We start from the raw sequence: 9016 nt of genomic DNA, 5'->3' as shown, positions 1-9016 counted from the left end.
CCAAGCTGTCAGTGATTGGCCCGTTCCAAGGTCACGTGTCGAGTTGCAGCGCTTTTTAGGTTTCGCTAATTTCTATCGGCGTTTCATTCGTAATTTCGGTCAAGTTGCTGCCCCTCTCACAGCTCTTACTTCTGTCAAGACGTGTTTTAAGTGGTCCGGTTCCGCCCAGGGAGCTTTTGATCTTCTAAAAGAACGTTTTACGTCCGCTCCTATCCTCGTTACTCCTGACGTCACTAGACAATTCATTGTCGAGGTTGACGCTTCAGAGGTAGGCGTGGGAGCCATTCTATCCCAGCGCTTCCAGTCTGACGATAAGGTTCATCCTTGCGCTTATTTTTCTCATCGCCTGTCGCCATCTGAGCGCAACTATGATGTGGGTAACCGTGAACTGCTCGCCATCCGCTTAGCCCTAGGCGAATGGCGACAGTGGTTGGAGGGGCGACCGTTCCTTTTGTCGTTTGGACAGACCATAAGAACCTTGAGTACATCCGTTCTGCCAAACGACTTAATGCCCGTCAAGCTCGTTGGGCGTTGTTTTTCGCTCGTTTCGAGTTTGTGATTTCTTACCGTCCGGGTAGCAAGAACACCAAGCCTGATGCCTTATCCCGTCTGTTTAGTTCTTCTGTGGCTTCTACTGATCCCGAGGGATTCTTCCTTATGGGCGTGTTGTCGGGTTAACAGTCTGGGGAATTGAAAGACAGGTTAAGCAAGCACTCACGCACACTGCGTCGCCGCGCGCTTGTCCTAGTAACCTCCTTTTCGTTCCTGTTTCCACTCGTCTGGCTGTTCTTCAGTGGGCTCACTCTGCCAAGTTAGCTGGTCATCCCGGTGTTCGAGGCACTCTTGCGTCTATTCGCCAGCGCTTTTGGTGGCCGACTCAGGAGCGTGACACGCGCCGTTTCGTGGCTGCTTGTTCGGACTGCGCGCAGACTAAGTCGGGTAACTCTCCTCCTGCCGGTCGTCTCAGACCGCTCCCATTCCTTCTCGACCATGGTCTCACATTGCCTTAGACTTCATTACCGGTCTGCCTTTGTCTGCGGGGAAGACTGTGATTCTGACGGTTGTCGATAGGTTCTCTAAGGCGGCACATTTCATTCCCCTCGCTAAACTTCCTTCCGCTAAGGAGACGGCACAAATCATTATTGAGAATGTATTCAGAATTCATGGCCTCCCGTTAGACGCCGTTTCAGACAGAGGCCCGCAATTCACGTCACAGTTTTGGAGGGAGTTCTGTCGTTTGATTGGTGCGTCCGTCAGTCTCTCTTCCGGGTTTCATCCCCAGTCTAACGGTCAAGCAGAGGGCCAATCAGACGATTGGTCGCATACTACGCAGCCTTTCTTTCAGAAACCCTGCGTCTTGGGCAGAACAGCTCCCTGGGCAGAATACGCTCACTGGTCGCTTCCTTCGTCTGCTACCGGGTTATCTCCGTTTCAGAGTAGTCTGGGTTACCAGCCTCCTCTGTTCTCATCCCAGCTTGCCGAGTCCAGCGTTCCCTCCGCTCAAGCGTTTGTCCAACGTTGTGAGCGCACCTGGAGGAGGGTGAGGTCTGCACTTTGCCGTTACAGGGCACAGACGGTGAGCCGCCAATAAACGCAGGATTAAGAGTCCAAGGTATTGTTGCGGCCAGAGAGTGTGGCTTTCCACTCGCAACCTTCCTCTTACGACAGCTTCTCGTAAGTTGACTCCGCGGTTCATTGGTCCGTTCCGTGTCTCCCAGGTCGTCAATCCTGTCGCTGTGCGACTGCTTCTTCCGCGACATCTTCGTCGCGTCCATCCTGTCTTCCATGTCTCCTGTGTTAAGCCCTTTCTTCGCACCCCGTTCGTCTTCCCTCCCCCCTCCCGTCCTTGTCGAGCGCACCTATTTACAAGGTACATAAGATCATGGACATGCGTTCTCGGGGACGGGGTCACCAATACTTAGTGGATTGGGAGGGTTACGGTCCTGAGGAGAGGAGTTGGGTTCCGTCTCGGGACGTGCTGGACCGTTCACTCATCGATGATTTCCTCCGTTGCCGCCAGGATTCCTCCTCGAGTGCGCCAGGAGGCGCTCGGTGAGTGGGGGTACTGTCATGTTTGTCATTTATTATCATGTCTTGTCCCTGTGCTCCCCATTCTATTCGTTTCCCTCTGCTGGTCTTATTTGGTTCTTTCCCTCTTTCTATCCCTCTCTCTCCCCCTCCCTCTCTCACTCTCTCGCTCTCTCTTCTCTCTATCGTTCCGTTCCTGCTCCCAGCTGTTCCTATTCCCCTAATCATCATTTAGTCTTCCCACACCTGTTCCCGATCCTTTCCCCTGATTAGAGTCCCTATTTATTCCTTTGTGTTCCGTTCCTGTCCCGTCGGTTCCTTGTTTAGTATTCACCATGCTGTGATTGCGTTTCGCCCTGTCCTGTCGTGTTTTTGCTGTGATTGTGTATCGCCCTGTCCTGTCGTGTTTTTGCCTTCATCAGATGCTGCGTGTGAGCAGGTGTCTCTGTCAACTACGGCCTGCGCCTACCCGAAGCGACCTGCAGTCTGTGGCCGCTTCTCCTGTTATTCCCCTCTACAGACTAGAGGATTTCTGTTATTCCCTGTTTGGACTTGAATAAACTCTGTTTCTGTTAAGTCGCTTTTGGGTCCTCTTTCACCTGCATGACAAGTCTGGCTTTTTTTTATGGGGGTTTTGGAGCAGTGGCTTCTTCCTTGCTGAGCGGCCTTTCAGGTTATGTCGATATAGGACTTGTTTTACTGTGGATATAGATATTTTCGTACCTGTTTCCTCCAGCATCTTCACAAGGTCCTTTGCTGTTGTTCTGGGATTGATTTGCACTTTTCGCACCAAAGTACGTTCATCTCTCGGAGACAGAATGCTTCTCCTTCCTGAGCGTTATGAGAGCTGCGTGGTCCCATGTTGTTTATACTTGCGTACTATTGTTTGTACAGATGAACGTGGTACCTTCAGGCGTTTGGAAATTGCTCCTAAGGATGAGCCAGACTTGTGGAGATATACATTTTTTTTTCTGAGGTCTTGGCTGATTTCTTTTGATTTTCCCATGATGTCAAGGAAAGAGGCACTGAGTTTGAAGGTAGGCCTTGAAATACATCCACAGGTATACCTCCAATTGACTCAAATTATGTCAATTAGCCTATCAGAAGCTTCTAAAGCCATGACATAATTTTCTGGAATTTTCCAAGCTGTTTAAAGGCACAGTCAACTTAGTGTATGTAAACTTCTGACCCACTGGAATTGTGATACAGTGAATTAAGTGAAATAATCTGTCTGTAAACAATTGTTGGAAAAATGATGTGTGTTATAAACAAAGTAGATGTCCTAACCGACTTGTCAAAACTATTAGTTTGTTAACAAGAAATTTGTGGAGTTTGTGGAATGACTCCAACCTAAGTGTATGTAAACTTCCGACTTCAACTGCATATCCTAAATTCACTTTGTCGGGCAAAGACCACTTCAAAACTCAAAAGAACAGACAATGAGTATTCTGTTTCCTCTGTCTCTCGCCTCCCTGTCTGCTTCGTATCAAACTACGAGCATCACAAACCATGAATCTTTCCCCTCAGCTGGTCGACTTGTATATTTACTGCTACCCCAGTTATCACTCCATCCACTGGTGCCCTTTTCTTGAGAACGAAACAATTGACTTTTCTTGCTCCCGTTCATTTTACTCCGAGCGCCTTCTCCGTCTGACCAACAGAAACACAAACAATTATCATTAGACCCCTTCTGGTTACCCTCACCCATTCCACATTATCCAACTCTTTTTTTCGCCCACAGTGAAACTACAAATGGATCAGCCAAAAGGCAAGAGTCTACTTTTTCCATAACCTTCACTCCTACTGTCTCAGACTCATCTTTTCCATAACCTTCACTCCTACTGTCTCAGACTCATCTTGTTCCATAACCTTCACTCCTACTGTCTCAGACTCATCTTGTTCCATAACCTTCACTCCTGCTGTCTCAGACTCATCTTGTTCCATAACCTTCACTCCTACTGTCTCAGACTCATCTTGTTCCATAACCTTCACTCCTACTGTCTCAGACTCATCTTGTTCCATAACCTTCACTCCTACTGTCTCAGACTCATCTTGTTCCATAACCTTCACTCCTGCTGTCTCAGACTCATCTTTTTCCATAACCTTCACTCCTACTGTCTCAGACTCATCTTGTTCCATAACCTTCACTCCTACTGTCTCAGACTCATCTTGTTCCATAACCTTCACTCCTACTGTCTCAGACTCATCTTGTTCCATAACCTTCACTCCTACTGTCTCAGACTCATCTTGTTCCATAACCTTCACTCCTACTGTCTCAGACTCATCTTGTTCCATAACCTTCACTCCTACTGTCTCAGACTCATCTTGTTCCATAACCTTCACTCCTACTGTCTCAGATCCATCTTTTTCCATAACCTTCACTCCTACTGTCTCAGACTCATCTTGTTCCATAACCTTCACTCCTACTGTCTCAGACTCATCTTTTTCCATAACCTTCACTTCTACTGTCACAGACTCATCTTTTTCCTGATCCTCAGTGCATACCTCAGTCTCAGACTCATCTATTTCCTGTGCATACCTCAGTCTCCGATAAATTCCCCACACCTTCCACCTCCAATACTTCACCCTCACTCACTTCCATTTCTCCTCCTGTCTTCAACTCCCTCTGCTTACACTTTCTACCAGTCTTCTTTAACAAACCATCTCCCTTTTTCCACCATTTTTATCTCACTCTTAGCTCACCCTCTTCCTCCCTCGCTCTCTCTTAGACCTCCTCTCCCTCTCTTTTTCCCTCCATTCCTCCTCCGTTTTCCAAGTGTATGTCTCCTTATGATAATACTGCACTACTCCTGACAGCTATCTTGTTTTTCTTTTTCTCTAGGGACTCCATTTCCGCCGACCTTCCGGCTTCACGCCTGGCCTTAGGCATGTGCACACTGATCCTCCAACGCTTTAAACCTTCTTCTTCTTCTTCTTCTTCTTCTTCTTCTTCTTCTTCTTCTTCTTCTTCTTCTTCTTCAAGGTTCATTGGCAGACAATACCCATAAGGTGTATTGCTGCCATCTACTGTACGGGGTAGTAAAATACCCCCCACAAAAACAAAAAAAATACTGTATGTTTTGAAAAATCTATATATAATAATAACAATAACAAATAAATAAATCATACCTTACATTTGTATTAGATTTTTACGCTAAAGGTCAATCTGATCCCTACAGCTCAGGAGTCTGCGAGGGTGATACCTCTTCCGTCGGCAGTATCCCCTGCTGGTTTTCCCATGTGAATTCTTTCAGGCCCGAAAACAGTCATGTCTAGATGGGTCACAGCTTTTGTCAAATTGACGTCAACAGTTCCTAACCTTAACGTTCATTATTCGAACCTGCTGTGTAAAAGTAGATGTTTTATCTTTTTTTGCTAACCCCAACCTTAACCCTTTTCCTAACCTTAACGTTCCTTATTTGAACCTGCTGCGTAAATTCTCCTGAACCTGCAATGAGATGCCAATTTTGACATAAGCTGTATTCCATTAGTACCACTTGGAGGAATGGGCACACACTTCAGCCGTGGCTAGGAAGAGGGGAGGGGCTTAGCGTATTGCTTGCGCTGCACGTGGGGGTGCCGGGGTGAGGAAGAGGGGCTTAGCGTATTGCTTGCGCTGCACGTGGGGGTGCCGGGGTGAGGAAGAGGGGCTTAGCGTATTGCTTGCGCTGCACGTGGGGGTGCCGGGGTGAGGAAGAGGGGAGGTTCTTAGCGTATTGCTTGCGCTGCACGTGGGGGTACCGGGGTGAGGAAGAGGGGAGGGTCTTAGCGTATTGCTTGCGCTGCACGTGGGGGTGCCGGGGTGAGGAAGAGGGGCTTAGCGTATTGCTTGCGCTGCACGTGGGGGTGCCGGGGTGAGGAAGAGGGGCTTAGCGTATTGCTTGCGCTGCACGTGGGGGTGCCGGGGTGAGGAAGAGGGGAGGGTCTTAGCGTATTGCTTGCGCTGCACGTGGGGGTACCGGGGTGAGGAAGAGGGGAGGGGCTTAGCGTATTGCTTGCGCTGCACGTGGGGGTGCCGGGGTGAGGAAGAGGGGAGGGACTTAGCGTATTGCTTGCGCTGCACGTAGGGGTGCCGGGGTGCGGAAGAGGGGAGGGGCTTAGCGTATTGCTTGCGCTGCACGTGGGGGTGCTGGGGTGAGGAAGAGGGGAGGGGCTTAGCGTATTGCTTGCGCTGCACGTGAGGGTGCCGGGGTGAGGAAGAGGGGCTTAGCGTATTGCTTGCGCTGCACGTGGGGGTGCCGGGGTGAGGAAGAGGGGAGGGTCTTAGCGTATTGCTTGCGCTGCACGTGGGGGTGCCGGGGTGAGGAAGAGGGGAGGGGCTTAGCGTATTGCTTGCGCTGCACGTGGGGGTGCCGGGGTGAGGAAGAGGGGAGGGACTTAGCGTATTGCTTGCGCTGCACGTAGGGGTGCCGGGGTGCGGAAGAGGGGAGGGGCTTAGCGTATTGCTTGCGCTGCACGTGGGGGTGCCGGGGTGAGGAAGAGGGGAGGGACTTAGCGTATTGCTTGCGCTGCACGTAGGGGTGCCGGGGTGCGGAAGAGGGGAGGGGCTTAGCGTATTGCTTGCGCTGCACGTGGGGGTGCCGGGGTGAGGAAGAGGGGAGGGGCTTAGCGTATTGCTTGCGCTGCACGTGAGGGTGCCGGGGTGAGGAAGAGGGGAGGGGCTTAGCGTATTGCTTGCGCTGCACGTGGGGGTGCCGGGGTGAGGAAGAGGGGAGGGGCTTAGCGTATTGCTTGCGCTGCACGTGGGGGTGCCGGGGTGAGGAAGAGGGGGCTTAGCGTATTGCTTGCGCTGCACGTGGGGGTGCCGGGGTGAGGAAGGCTCTAGTGCTGGGGATTGAGATGTGTGCCATAAACACAGGCAAATATGCCTAAGTATTTAAAAAAAACATCAGGTTATTTAGAATGTTATTTATTGCCCGATATAATTAGAAAGAAGAGAGGGTTTGGAGAATGAGAGAGAGAGACAGGAGGAAAACAAGGTTTGGAGACGTAGGGAGAGAGACATGGGGTAACAGTGTTTGGAGACATAGGGAGAGAGACAGGGGATAACAGTGTTTGGAGACATAGGGAGAGAGACAGGGGATAACAGTGTTTGGAGACATAGGGAGAGAGACAGGGATAACAGTGTTTGGAGACATAGGGAGAGAGACAGGGGGTAACAGTGTTTGGAGACATAGGGAGAGAGACAGGGGGTAACAGTGTTTGGAGACATAGGGAGAGAGACAGGGAGAGAAACAGGGGGAAACAGGGTTTGGAGACATAGGGAGAGAGACAGGGGGTAACAGGGTTTGGAGACAGGGAGAGAGACAGGGGATAACAGTGTTTGGAAACAGGGTTTGGATACATAGGGAGAGAGACAGGGGATAACAGTGTTTGGAGACATAGGGAGAGAGACAGGGGGAACAGTGTTTGGAGACATAGGGAGAGAGACAGGGGATAACAGTGTTTGGAAACAGGGTTTGGAGACAGGGAGAGAGACAGGGGATAACAGTGTTTGGAAACAGTGTTTGGAGACATAGGGAGAGAGACAGGGGATAACAGTGTTTGGAGACATAGGGAGAGAGACAGGGGATAACAGTGTTTGGAAACAGTGTTTGGAGACATAGGGAGAGAGACAGGGGATAACAGTGTTTGGATACATAGGGAGAGAGACAGGGGATAACAGTGTTTGGAGACATAGGGAGAGAGACAGGGGGAACAGTGTTTGGAGACATAGGGAGAGAGACAGGGGATAACAGTGTTTGGAAACAGGGTTTGGAGACAGGGAGAGAGACAGGGGATAACAGTGTTTGGAAACAGTGTTTGGAGACATAGGGAGAGAGACAGGGGATAACAGTGTTTGGAGACATAGGGAGAGAGACAGGGGATAACAGTGTTTGGAAACAGTGTTTGGAGACATAGGGAGAGAGACAGGGGATAACAGTGTTTGGAGACATAGGGAGAGAGACAGGGGATAACAGTGTTTGGAGACATAGGGAGAGAGACAGGGGATAACAGTGTTTGGAGACATAGGGAGAGAGACAGGGGATAACAGTGTTTGGAGACATAGGGAGAGAGACAGGGGATAACAGTGTTTGGAAACAGGGGTTGGAGGGAGAGAGACAGGGGATAACAGTGTTTGGAAACAGTGTTTGGAGACATAGGGAGAGAGACAGGGGATAACAGTGTTTTAGGGAGAGAGACAGGGGATAACAGTGTTTGGAGACATAGGGAGAGAGACAGGGGGTAACAGTGTTTGGAGACATAGGGAGAGAGACAGGGGATAACAGTGTTTGGAGACATAGGGAGAGAGACAGGGGATAACAGTGTTTGGAAACAGGGGTTGGAGACAGGGAGAGAGACAGGGGATAACAGTGTTTGGAAACAGTGTTTGGAGACATAGGGAGAGAGACAGGGGATAACAGTGTTTGGAGACATAGGGAGAGAGACAGGGGATAACAGTGTTTGGAGACATAGGGAGAGAGACAGGGGGTAACAGTGTTTGGAGACAGGGAGGGAGACAGGGGATAACAGTGTTTGGAGACAGGGAGGGAGACAGGGTTTGGAGACATAGGGAGAGAGACAGGGGATAACAGTGTTTGGAGACATAGGGAGGGAGACAGGGGGTAACAGTGTTTGGAGACAGGGAGGGAGACAGGGGATAACAGTGTTTGGAGACAGGGAGGGAGACAGGGTTTGGAGACATAGGGAGAGAGACAGGGGGTAACAGGGTTTGGAGACAGGGAGAGAGACAGGGGATAACAGTGTTTGGAAACAGGGTTTGGATACATAGGGAGAGAGACAGGGGATAACAGTGTTTGGAAACAGTGTTTGGAGACATAGGGAGAGAGACAGGGGATAACAGTGTTTGGAGACAGGGAGGGAGACAGGGGATAACAGTGTTTGGAGACAGGGAGGGAGACAGGGTTTGGAGACATAGGGAGAGAGACAGGGGGTAACAGGGTTTGGAGACAGGGAGAGAGACAGGGGATAACAGTGTTTGGAAACA

The sequence above is a fragment of the Oncorhynchus gorbuscha genome, linkage group LG09, assembly GCF_021184085.1.
Source record: "Oncorhynchus gorbuscha isolate QuinsamMale2020 ecotype Even-year linkage group LG09, OgorEven_v1.0, whole genome shotgun sequence".
In the NCBI taxonomy this organism is placed as follows: domain Eukaryota; kingdom Metazoa; phylum Chordata; class Actinopteri; order Salmoniformes; family Salmonidae; genus Oncorhynchus; species Oncorhynchus gorbuscha.
This window is presented reverse-complemented; position numbering follows the sequence as displayed.